Below are 13,413 nucleotides of genomic sequence, written 5' to 3'. Positions count from 1 at the left end.
TTTTGTCATCTCTCTGGAGTCTCTTCTTCACTCTGGAACAGTTCCTCAGTCTTTTCTTGACTTTCATGACCTTGATATTTTGAAAGAATACAGGATATTTATTTTGCAGAATGTCCTTTAATTTGGGTTTATCTGATACTTTCCTATGATTAGATTCAGGTTGCACATCTTTGGAGGGAAAATCACAGAAACTATGCTGTGTTCGTTTTTAAAAAAAATTTTAGGGACTTCCCTGGTGGTCCAATGGTAAAGAATCCGCCTTCCAATGCAGGGGACACGGGTTCGATCGCTGGTTGGGGAACTAAGATCCCACATGCTGCGGGACAACTAAGCCCACATGCCTCAAAGAGAGAGCCCACGTGCTGCAAACTACAGAGCCCACACTCCCTGGAGCCTGCACACGCCACAACTAGAGAGAAGCCCGCGCGCTGGCAACGAAAGATCCCACGTGCTTAAAAAAGATCCTGTGTGCCGCAACTACGACCCCACGCAGCCAAAAAAAAAAAAAAGAAAAAAAGGAAAATAAATAAATATTAAAAAAATTTTAAACCATTTTTAATTGAAGTATAGTTAATTTACAATGTTGTGTTAGTTTCAAGTGTACAGCAAAGTAATCCGAATATATATATACATATTCTTTTTCAGATTCTTTTCCTTTATAGGTTATTACCTAATACTACATCCAAGATATTGAATATAGTTCTCTGTGCTGTACAGTAAGTCCCCCTTTGGTAACCATAAGTTTGTTTTCTATGTCTGTGAATCTATTTCTGTTTTGTAAATAAGTTCATTTGTATCATTTTTTAAGATTCCACATGTAATTGATATCATATATTTGTCTTTGTTGGACTTCACTTGATATGATAATCTCTAAGTCCATCCATGTTGCTGCAAATGGCATTATTTCAGTGTTTTTTATGGCAGAGTGATATTCCATTGTATATATATATACCACACTTTCTTTATCCATTCATCTCTTGATGGACATTTAGGTTGCTTCCATGTCTTGGCTATTGTAACTAGTGCTGCTATGAACATTGGGGTGCATGTATCTTTTTGAATTAGAGTTTCCTTTGGATATATGCCCAGGAGTGGGATTGCAGGATCATATGGCAACTCTATTTTTTGTTTTTTAAGGAACCTCCAGACTGTTTTCTGTAGTGGTTGCACCAATTTATACTCCCACCAAGAGTGTAGGAGAGTTCCTTTTTCTCCACACCCTTTCCAGCATTTATTATTTGTAGACATTTTAATGATGTCCATTCTGACTGGTGTGAGGTGATACCTCATTGTAGTTTTGGTTTGCATTTCTCTAATAATTAGTGACATTGAGCATCTTTTCATGTGCCTGTTGGCCATTTGTATGTCTTCTTTGGAGAAATGTCTATTTAAGGTCTTCTGCCCATTTTTTTTTTTTTTTGCCCATTTTTCAAATTAGGTTGTTTGGTTTTTTGCTTTTCTTTTTTTTTATAGTAAGCGGTATGAGCTGTTTGCATATTTTGGAAATTAATCCCTTGTTGGTAGCATTGTTTGCAAATATTTTCTCCCAGTCTGTAGGATCACATGTTGTTTTTGTTTTGTTTGTGGTTTCCTTTATTGTGAAAAAGCTTTTAAGTTTGTCTCACTTGTTAATTTTTGTTTTTATTTCCAATACTCTAGGAGACAGAACCAAAAATATATTGCTGTGATTTATGTCAAAGAGTGTTCTGTGTTAGGAATTCCCTCTAGGAATTTTATAGTATTTGGTCTTACATTTAAATCTTTAATCCATTTTGAGTTTATTTTTGTATATGGTGTTAGGGAATGTTCTAATTTCATTCTTTTGCAGGTAGCTGTCCAGTTTTCCCAGCACCACTTATTGAAGAGACTGTCTTTTCCCTATTGTATATTCTTGCCTCCTTTGTTGTAGATTAATTGATCATTAAGTGGGTGGGTTTATATCTGGGTTTTCTATCCTGTTCCATTGATCTTGTGTCTGTTTTTTTGTGCCAGTATCATACTATTTTGATTACTGTAGCTTTGTAGTATAGTCTGAAATCAGGGAGCATGATTCCTCCAGCTCTGTTCTTCTTTCTCAAAATTGTTTTTGTTGTTTGGGGTCTTTTGTGTTTCCATACAAATTAAAAAAACTTTTTTGTTCTAGTTCTGTGAAAAATGCCTTTGGTAGTTTGGTAGGGATTGCATTTAATCTGTAGATTGCCTTGGGTAGTATGGTAATTTTAACAATATTGATTCTTCCAATCCAAGGACACAATGTATCTTTCCATCTGTTTGTGTCCTCCTCAATTTCTTTCATCAGCATCTTGTAGTTTTCAGAGTACAGGTTTTTTGCCTCCTTAGGTAGGTTTATTCCTAGGTATTTTATTCTTTTTGATGTGATCGTAAATGGGATTGTTTCCTTAATTTCTCTTTCTGATATTTTGTTGTAAGTGTATAGAAATGCAACAGATTTCTGACGCTGTGTTCTTCTGATTGCATCCTATTGGGTGGCACAAGATTTTGATTTTATATTACTGAGGATGTTTCCTGTGATTACTTGATTAAAAGTGGTGTCTCTTAGGCTTCTCTACTGTAAAATCACTCCTTTTCCCTTTATAATGAATAAATGTTTTGAGTGGAAACATTTTGAAAATATGTATCTCATTCCTCATCCAACTTTTAATTTATTCATGTATTTATTTATACCAGTATGGATTCATGGTTTTCTATTTTATTCAGGGGTTACAGTCTTTACCTATCATTATTTATATTGAGCTCAAACTGTCCCTAATTCATCCAGTGGGAGCACTTCAAGCTGACATTTGTGTCTTTTTCCCATGTCCCAAACATTCTTTCAGTACTTCTTTGCTTTCAAGTACAAGATTTCCAGGCTCATCTTGCATCTTTTCTCCTGCAGTCCTAGAATCAGCTATTTCACTAGGGAGCCCTTGTACCTTATAGTGAAGAATGATATTTAGATGCTAGGATTTGGGCCCTGGGTGTGCTTATTGCCATTGGGGTAGAAGTGTCACTTCCCTAAGGCCCTATCAATAGCCAGAGGGACTTCCCTGGCTGTCCAGTGGTTAAGACTCCGTGCTCCCAATGCAGGGGGCATGGGTTCAATCCCTGGTCAGGGAACTAAGATCCAGCATGCTGCGTGGCATGGCCAAAAAATAAAGAAAGAAAGAAAATAAAAAATAAAGACAAACTATTCTTAGTTTAAAAAAAATAGGGACTTCTTTGGTGGTCCAGTGGTAAAGAATCCGCCTTGCAATGCAGGGGACACAGATTCGATCCCTGGTCAGGGAACTAAGATCCGACATGCCACAGGACAACTAAGCCCACGCACTACAGCTACTGAGCTCGCACGTCTCAACTAGAGCCCACGTGCTGCAAACCACAGAGCCTATGCGCTCTGGAACCCACGTGCCACAACTATAGAGCCCATGTGCCCTGAAGCCAGCGTGCCACAACTAGACAGAAGTCCGTGCGCTGCAATGAAAGATCCTGCGTGCCTCAATGAAGATCCCACGTGCCGTAACTAAGACCCCATGCAGCCAAAAATAAATAAAAATATATAAATAAATAATCTTAAAAAAAATAGCCAGAGCTGGGACAGAGCTACACACACACTTAATTCTGTACTTATTTCTGTTGTCCATCTCTTTGTATTGAAAACCATGAGTTCACACTAATATCTCCAGTTTTAATCCAGCATTGCAATGTTCATTTGTTTTCTCCCTTCCTATATTTTTTTAAAGGATTTATTTATTTATTTAGGCTGCTTCGGGTCTTAGTTGCTGCACGCAGAATCTTACTGAGGCATGTGGGATCTTTCATTGCACAGGCTCTTGGCTGTGGCACCCGGGCTTCTCACTAGTTGTGGTGTATGGGCTTTCTCTTCTCTAGTTGTGGCGTGCGAGCTCCAGAGTGCGTACGCTCTGTACTTTGCAGCACAGGGGCTCTGTGAGGTGCTCGAGCTCAGTAGTTGTGGCATGTGGGCTTAGTTGCCCTGTGGCATGTGGGATCTTATTTCCCTGACTAGGGATCGAACCCGCGTCCCCTGCATTGTAAGGTGGATTCTTTACCACTGGACCACCAGGGAAGTCCCTCCCTTCCTATATTTGTAATTTCCTTCTCCAGCTGTGAGAAAGAAACCTGGCTCCCATTTACCCGAATATATTTATTCACATGATCAGTCCCCCATTGCCACTGCCCTCTTACACATTTAGATACCCTTCTCACTCTACTTTGTCTCCAACACACTGTGTTGGGTTGCTGCCCCCTTCCACGTCAGTGAGTGCCCTCCTCACCCCAACCTTGCCCAACACCCTGTCCTGGTCATCCCTTCCTCAGGAATGCCCCCTCCCCCTTCTTGGGCTCTGAGTCTCCACACCAGGCTGCACTCCCATCCCCATTGTTGCAGGTACACCATCGTAACTCTGTTGGGTCTCTGGTACCTGCAGCAGGCCATTCCCATGCATGGATGTCCTCACTTCACTTGGGCTCTGACACCTCACGCTGGGCAACCTTCCTACACAGATGCCCTTCTCACCCTGATCAGGTCCTGACATCCTGCTCTGGGTCTCTGAGGGGGATCCCACCTTATTGTGGACAAGTACCTTGCTCTACCCCATCTAATGGCTTCAGGACTGAATTGTTCAGGGAGGGAAGGGAAGGAAAGAAGAAGACTTTTTTAAGTTTTAGAAGTTTAAGGGCACTCTTAGGGCGATGAAACTACTCTGTATGATACTATAATGATGAATACATGTCATTATACATTGTACAGAATGTACAACACCTAATGTAAACTGTGGACTTTGGGTGATAATGATGTGTCAGTATAGGTTCATCAGTTGTAAGCTTCCACTCTAGCGGGGGATGCTGACAATAGGGGAGGCTATGCAAGTGGGGGGCAGGGGGATGTGGGAAATCTGTGTACCTTCCCCTCAGTTTTGCTGTGAATCTAAAACTGATCTAAAAAATACAGTCTCTTTTAAAATGAGATAAGATTTTTACTTCTTGCAAGAAAATTGCATCTCTATGTTGTGTTGATTTATGTAGTATAATAATGATTACTGAAAAATGACTGTATGAGTAACGACATTTTACACTACTAATTCTATAAGAAAACCTTTTATAAACTGCAAACAAAATGAAGGGAAACCAAAAGCTGAACCTTATCCTGTCATAAATGTTAAAATGATCACAAAAAGCGATCAAACATTATATTCCATATAATTCCATTATGTTAGTATGTAACACTTATAAGTATTATCCTGGGGTAGGGATGGGGGGTGGGGAGTTCAGGGTGAGGAAGCAGGATTCACAGTGCAGGCAGAATATGGTGGTGTAGAGGAAATAAGGTAAGCCAACATGACATGAAGGATAATTGCTGAAGCTGGGTAATGCATTCATAGGGGCTCATTATTCTGTTTCTCTACTCTTGTACGTTTGCAAATTTCCATAATAAATAGTTTAAAATATATATGCAATATAAAGAGAATATATATCATCATTTAAAAAATTTGAGATCAAAGCTTTACAGTAGCAGAAGAAATGTACAATTAATATCTTCACCAGCAACCTGGTGACAGGGATGTCCGAACAAGTGCTCCACCATATTCTTTCTCCCAAAGGAGCTGCACCAGCTGTTCCAACCAAAAGACCAACACATATCATCAAATTGCACAAATATTCCTGTGGACTTACTGGGATACAGGCCCATAGGCCAATGGAGTTTAGTTATGGAGAAAAGAATATTCCTTTTCACAAAACTTTGAGTTTCACTATTGTTTACCTGGCTCATTGCTGGCACCTTGAAGGATTCCAAGATAAATCCCCTTTCCTGCAACTTGGATACAACAGATGCAAGGTGGAATGAGGCCAGCATTCCAAGGGGTTGGAAGCAAAGTGCTGTGGGAACCCAGAAGGAGAAAGGGGAGATGATTTCAGAAGGAAAGGGTTTTAAGAAAGAAAGAAAGAGAGAGAGAGAGAGAGAGAGAGAGAGAAAGAAAGAAAGGAGGGAGGGAGGGAGAGAGGGAGGGAGGGAGGGAGGAAGGGAGGAAGGAAGGAAGGAACAAAGGAAGGAAGGGAGTGAGAAAGAGAAAGAGAGAGAGAGAAAGAGAAAGAAAGGAGGGAGGAAGGGAGGGAGGAAGGAAGGAAGGAAGTTAACGTTGAGACAAACTATGCTGCTTCCCTTCTTCCTTTATCAGGAATTGCCCTAATTTCTGTTTACTTTCCTGACACTGTCTACCTTGATTTGTCACTGAAGGGTGTCCAAGCTAAATGAAACAGAGTGTTTTTTTCTTGGGGCTGGAATGAAATAACTTGGGTTGGCAAGTGTGATTATTTAAGGCTGATCAGAAACTGTGATTAGTACCATATTACGTCTTTTTAAAAAAAAAATTTATTTATTTAGGCTGTGTTGGATGTTTGTTGCTGCTCGCGGGCTTTCTCTAGTTGCGGCAAGCAGGAGCTACTCTTCATTGTGGTGTGCAGGCTTCTCATTGCGGTGGCTTCTCTTGTTGCGGAGCACGGGCTCTAGGCACACAGGCTTCAGTAGTTGTGGCACTCGGGCTCAGTAGTTGTGGCACATGGGCTCTAGAGCGCAGGCTCAGTAGTTGTGGCACATGGGCTTAGTTGCTCCACAGCATGTGCGATCTTCCCGGACCAGGGCTCGAACCCATGTCCCCTGCATTGGCGGGCGATTCTTAACCATTGCGCCACCAGGGAAGCCCCCATATTATGTCTTTGATTACATTTTAATGGGAAAATAATTATTTAATAAATTAGGTTTGTTTCGTAGATAAAATCTTTCAAAACACAATGGTATGCTCCAGGTGGGCTGGTAGGCTGCTCAGACACGGCCCCCCTGAGCCCCAGTACCCACTGAGGTCACCCCAGCACAGAGGTGCTCCTCATCAGCTTAGATCCCAAACGTCAGCTTGGTCGGGTGTCTTGCTGTGCTAGACTGGGCAAGCTGAAGCTTTGGGCCCATCCTGACCTCAGGGCAAACCCCAGCGCAGAGACTCATGAGTTGGGTAGACCTAGGCAAGATTAGTTTAGTTTAGTTTTTTAAAACATTTCTGAGTTTCCATTTACTCATAAAGTGCCGATTTTTAAAAGAAAATTATTGGAGTATAGTTGATTTACAATGTTGTGTTCGTTTCAGGTGTACAGCAAAGTGATTCAGTTATACATACACATATATCCACCCTTTTTTAGATTTTTTTCCCACATAGGCCATTACAGAGTATTGAGTAGAGTTCTCTGTGCTATACAGTAGGTCCTTATTAGTTATTTGTTTTATATATAGTAGTGTGTATAGGTCAATCTCAATCTTCCAGTGTATCCCTACCTGCCCCACACACAAGGGATATTAGATGAATGTGTGGTCATCATGGTTGGTACAGTCCATCTGCTTTTTTTTTTTTTTTTGAATTTTATTTATTTTTTTATACAGCAGGTTCTTATTAGTTATCCATTCTATACATATTAGGGTATATATGTCAATCCCAATCTCCCAATTCATCCTACCACCACCACTCCCGCCGCTTTCCCCCCTTGGTGTCCATACATTTGTTCTCTACATCTGTGTCTCTATTTCTGCCCTGCAAACCAGTTCATCTGTACCATATTTCTAGGCTCCACATATATGCGTTAACATACGATATTCGTTTTTCTCTTTCTGACTTACTTCACTCTGTATGACAGTCTCTAGATCCACACACACCTCTACAAATGACCCAATTTCATTCCTTTTTATGGTTGAGTAATATTCCATTGTATATAATCCATACAACATTATTTTGTTGTGAGGATGAAACAAGTTAACTCATATAAAATGATTAGAATAATGCTTGGAACATAGTGCCCAGTAAATTATTATCATTGTTGGATCAAGCCAAGTGTTTTTATCTCCCACTGTTGAAACTTAGAAGAGACTGATGTATAAACCAGATGTCAGTTTATTATCATTAGAAACACAGCCAACAGGGGGCCTAAAAATCCATTTTTACTGGTTAGTACATCCACTCTAGATGAGAAAGGTCACACAAACCAAGTCACAAGCCAAAGAAATCAGATGAGGGTGGAATGGAGTGGGGGAGTTAGTGGATGGAGCTCAGGGGCCTGTGGTGTCAAGCTCTGATGGACGAAGGCATCCAGTGCCTCTGAAGGGCAAGACCTGCTAAAGGGACAAACCACAAAATAGAGTCTGCTTCCTCTCAGGCAGGTCTGGGGACCCACTGACCAATTCTTGGTCCGTCCATTGCAGGATTCTGGCATTCTTGATTTGAATCACATTTCATGTGCTCTTCACATCACTTGTGTTCTTCTTTGGCTAAATAATATACACTCATCAACCTGATGGTTGTTAAATGTCCCCTCCCGACCCTGAAACACACATACACCAGCAAACTACAATTTACAAACTCTTGAATGACTTCTACATTTCAACCATTGTTTGTTCATTCTTACTAGTTTTACTCTAAGATAACTCTGCTCCCACCTTCTGGGTGTGCCATACCTGGGTGTGTTCTGACTGTAGAGTTCATGCAGGAGGTACAGTAAGAAACCTTTGGTGGGGAGAAGGTTCAGAATGACTATGCTTAAAGGTCTCTAGCAGTAAAGAAAAACCTAGACTTCTACAATGATGGAGAGTCACCAACCTAGAACAAAGTATTGAGTGATGGAACAAACTGAGTATAGAACATTCAGAAAGAACTAGAGGGGCATGTGTGTGTGTAGAAAAATCAAAAGAAAAAGTCTCTGCAGTGGGAGAAGAATCCAAGAAAGGGTCCCTTCTAGGCCCAAGGACACAAAATAGGAGGTGTGGGTACATGTCTTGTTGCCTGAGGCACCATGACTAAACACAGTGGATTTCAGCCACAGGGCATTGTAAGCAATATCTCACTAAAAATCAATAAAGCAGTAAAGGTCGCAACAAATACTAATCATCATCATAATGGCTATCAATTATGGAACTACTAGGAACCACATGAGAGTTTTGCTTATATTATCTGATTTAATATTCACCATAACCCTACCATGTAAGGACCATTATTATTCACATTTTATAGATAAGGAAACTGAGGCACTGAGAAGCTAATTTGCCGAGGTCACACAGTTATTAGATAACAGAATCCGGAATCAAATGCAATTCTGATTCCAGAGATGGCTCCCTAATTTACAAGTTTAAAACAAATTAAAATAGGTTCATAGTCCCCCTCATTCTGGGTTCAAAATATTTCCCTACAAGGATAGAAGGGCACATGACCCTGGGCATACTCACTGGCATGTGTGATATGAGAATGTCACCCATTGTATGAATAGCTGTGGAACAAAGTTCATTATAGCCGATCCAGAAAGACGTGAGAAGGCTGGGGACGCAGATACTTTGGTTATTGCCCCATCTCTGCATGCACAGAGGTATCTGAACCTAAGCAGGACACTTAACATCTTTTTTTAAAATTCCATTCTTTTTTTAATTTATTTTTTATACAGCAGGTTATTTTTTTTCCATAAATCTATTTATTTATTTTTGGCTGTGTTGGGTTTTCGTTGCTGTGCGTGGGCTTTCTCTAGTTGCAGAGAGCGGGGTCCACTGTTTGTTGCAGTGCGCGGGCTTCTCATTGTTGCAGCTTCTCGTTGCAGAGCATGGGCTCTAGGTGCGCATGCTTCTGTACTTGTGGTACACGAGCTCAGTAGTTGTGGCTTGTGGGCTCTAGAGCTCAAGCTCAGTAGTTGTGGCGCACAGGCTTAGTTGCTCTGCGGCATGTGGGATCTTCCCGGGCTAGGGCTCAAACCCACATCCCCTGCATTGGCAGGCGGATTCTTAACCACTGTGCCACCAGGGAAGCCCTATACAGCAGGTTCTTATTAGTTATCTATTTTATACATATTAGTGTATATATGTCAATCCGAATCTCCCAATTTATCCCACCACCACCACCCCTTCCCCCTTGATGTCCATACGTTTGTTCTCTACATCTGTGTCTCTACTTTTTTAAATATTTATTTATTTATTTTTGGCAGCATTGGGTCTCTGTTGCTGCAAGCGGGCTTTCTCTAGCCGTGAGGAGCGGGGGGCTACTCTTCGTTGCAGTGCACAGTCTTCTCACTGCGGTGGCTTCTCTTGTTGCGGAGCATGGGCTCTAGGCACGCGGGCTTCAGTACTTGTGGCACGTGGGCTCAGTAGATGTGGTGCACGGGCTTATGTTGCTCCGCATGTGGGATCTTCCCAGACCAGGGCTCAAACCTGTGTCCCCTGCATCGGCAGGCGGATTCTTAACCACTGCACCACCAGGGAAGTCCTGTGTCTCTATTTCGGCCTTGCAAACCAGTTCAGATGTACCATTTTTCTAGATATGTGTTAATATACGATATTTTTCTCCTTCTGACTTGCTTCACTCCGTACGACAGTCTCTAGGTCCGTCCACGTCTCTACAAATGACCCAATTTTGTTCCTTTTTATGGCTAATATTCCATTGTATATATGTACCACATCTTCTTTATCCATTCGTCTGTTGATGGGCATTTAGGTTGCTTTCATGACCTGGTTATCCTAAATAGTGCTGCAATGAACATTGGGGTGCATGTGTCTTTTTGAATTATGGTTTTCTCTGGGTATATGCCCAGTAGTGGGATTGCTGGGTCATATGGTTTAGTTTTTTAAGGAACCTCCATACTGTTCTCCATAGTGGTTGTATCAATTTACATTCCCACCAACAGGGCAAGAGGGTTCCCTTTTCTCCACACCCTCTCCAGCATTTGTTGTTCATAGATTTTCTGACGATGCCCATTCTAACCAGTGTGAGGTGATACCTCGTTGTAGTTTTGATTTGCATTTCTCTAATAATTAGTGATATTGAGGTTTTCATGTGCCTCTTGGCCATCTGTTTGTCTTCTTTGGAGAAATGTCTATTTAGGTCTTCTGCCCATGTTTTGATTGGGTTGTTTGTTTTTTTTAATATTGAGCTGCCTGAGCTGTTTATATAATTTGGAGGTTAATCCCTTGTCTGTTGATTCATTTGCAAATATTTCCTCCTATTCTGTGGGTTGTCTTTTCGTCTTGTTTAGTTTCCTTTGCCGTGCAAAAGCTTTTAAGTTTCATTAGGTCCCATTTGTTTTTGTTTTTATTTCCATTACTCTAGGAGGTGGGTCAAAAAAGATCTTGCTGTGATTTATGTCGGAGTGTTCTTCCTATGTTTTCCTCTAAAAGTTTTACAGAAGACACTTAACATCTTTCTGCTTCAAGCTTCTGTTCTATAAAATGAGGATAACTCAGCAGGAGCCACATAACACGAGATTATTGAGGAGACAAGACTGAAAGAGAACATTTGTGGAAGCATTTCTCAATGTTAAAAATGCTATAGCATGGGTTGATAAATATTTATTCTAATTTAGGATTTCAAAGGTCTCTCTATATACAGTACGGCAGAAATCCCTTCCAAACCATGCATTTATTTAACATAGAGAAACCTACCTAGAATTACCAACAGGGCATGGCCTATACATGTTATTAGAATGGGCTTTAATTGCAGTGATTTCTAACTCAGCGGGTGCCAGGCACAGTCTCACACTGCATTCCTGCTTTCTGATGCTTGGGTTAGCAGATGAGGACTATGGGGTGGCCCTCCTGGGGCCATCATCTTGATGATGGCCTGGAGTGCTTGTGTGTGTATGTGCGAGTCTGCGTGTCTCCACAGGAGACTCCAGGCTGCTCTCCTATCACTCCTCCCATGAAATGACACCCTTTGGATCCACAGCACTTTACAGTGTACAAAAAATTTTATTCAGTTTACACAGGACCTTGTCTTATTTAATCCTTCCTCCTACCCAAGAAGCGGGCAACACAAACTGCGTTATGCCCATTTTATGGATGGTAATTTATTCAGGAGAGATTCATTTGCCTAAGATGCCATCAGTGGTAGAGCTGGCTAATCCCAGTGCATGACTTTTCCACTATACCACAGGTATCGAATCATTTAATGAACTATTCACGGAGCACCTAGCGTGTGTCAGCCACTGTGCCAGGACCTACTCATCAGCTTGTTCTCCCGAGAGAAGCTTCTTCAAGTCCCCCACCTCCCATCCCCCACCCCATGCAATTAATGATGAGTTTTAAGTGATTGAATTAACAAACTCTCACTATTCAGCACATGGTGCTAGGAACTGAGTGATAGGGCAGTGTGGCTACTCAGAGCTGTGCTCTAGAGCCAGACTGTCCTGAACCCCTCCCACTATGTCAACTCCATTTCCTCATCTATAAAATGGGGATAATAACTGTGCCAGTTCGTAGGGTTGTGGGGGTTGACTTAGTGCAAGTAAAGCACTTACTACGGTGCCTACTGCGTAACAAGAGCCCAATAACTATTAACTGTCATTATTTCCTTAACATTGTCATAAAAGAAAACAAGGAGACTTTTAAAAAAAAAAAAAAACAAACCTGGCCCCTTTAATCTGTCTCTTATGTCCCAAAGCTTTGCACCTCCACCTCCGCTGCTCTGACCCCATATCCTTAGGGCTGGGTTTCGGTCATGGCCTGCTTGTCTCCTGGCCTCTGTGCTTTCCTTCTCCAATATCATTCCCTACTTTTTCTCAAATAATTTCCCCCAAATATTCACTTCTCAAGTATTTTTATTGAGCACTTCTTTATGTGCTAGGCACAGTAGTGGTTGCTATAGTGGTTGCTGCGATGAGCTTTCGGGAATGAAGGACTTGCCGCACTCGCTGCTGAGCACTGACTGATGGCAGCAAGTCCTCAGCTGTCACCACTTAGGGGTAACTGCCTCAGCTGAAGGAAACTTCCTCTCCCAATGTCCTCACAGCTCCTTCTGGTGGCAGCCAGCATCCAGAGACTGTTCAACTCAGTGGAATAAGGCCGGACCCACTGCCTCAACTCAGAAGATCCCTGCCAGCTCCAGAATGTGGGGTTGATTGAGGCCTTCATTGGGCCTGTGTCAATACTCAACTTCTCCCTCTGCTCAATCTGGAGCACCTCCTCCCAGTAAACATACCAATCTCCTCTTCAAGCTGCTTCCCAGGAAACCCAACCTGCGACAGGGACAGAAGATGAAAAGATGAGCAAGCCATGGTCTGGCCTTCAAGGATATCAAGGCAAAGTGGGAACTACAACCCTAATAATGGCAAGCAGCTTACAGTGAGGGACACACAAAGTGCACTGAAGCCCACCTGGAGGGGGGCGGGTTTGAGGGGAGTCCATCACTCCAGGTGGACCCTGTGGGATTTCCCAGACTCTGACATCCAGGCTGCACACCCAGGCTGGTGCCGGGCAGTGGTGCGCTGATGTTGACATTGTTTGGTTTGCATCTGTGGGTGAGCCAGGCCCAGGTCTGGGGAGCGGCTCTTAGTAGAATGTGATGTTCTAAATGACGAACTAGACTGGGGCATGACCAGTGAGGGTAAATA

This window comes from Orcinus orca, chromosome 5 (genome assembly GCF_937001465.1).
Source record: "Orcinus orca chromosome 5, mOrcOrc1.1, whole genome shotgun sequence".
NCBI lineage: Eukaryota > Metazoa > Chordata > Mammalia > Artiodactyla > Delphinidae > Orcinus > Orcinus orca.
The sequence above is the reverse complement of the archived record's forward strand: the minus strand, read 5'-3'. Positions refer to the sequence as shown.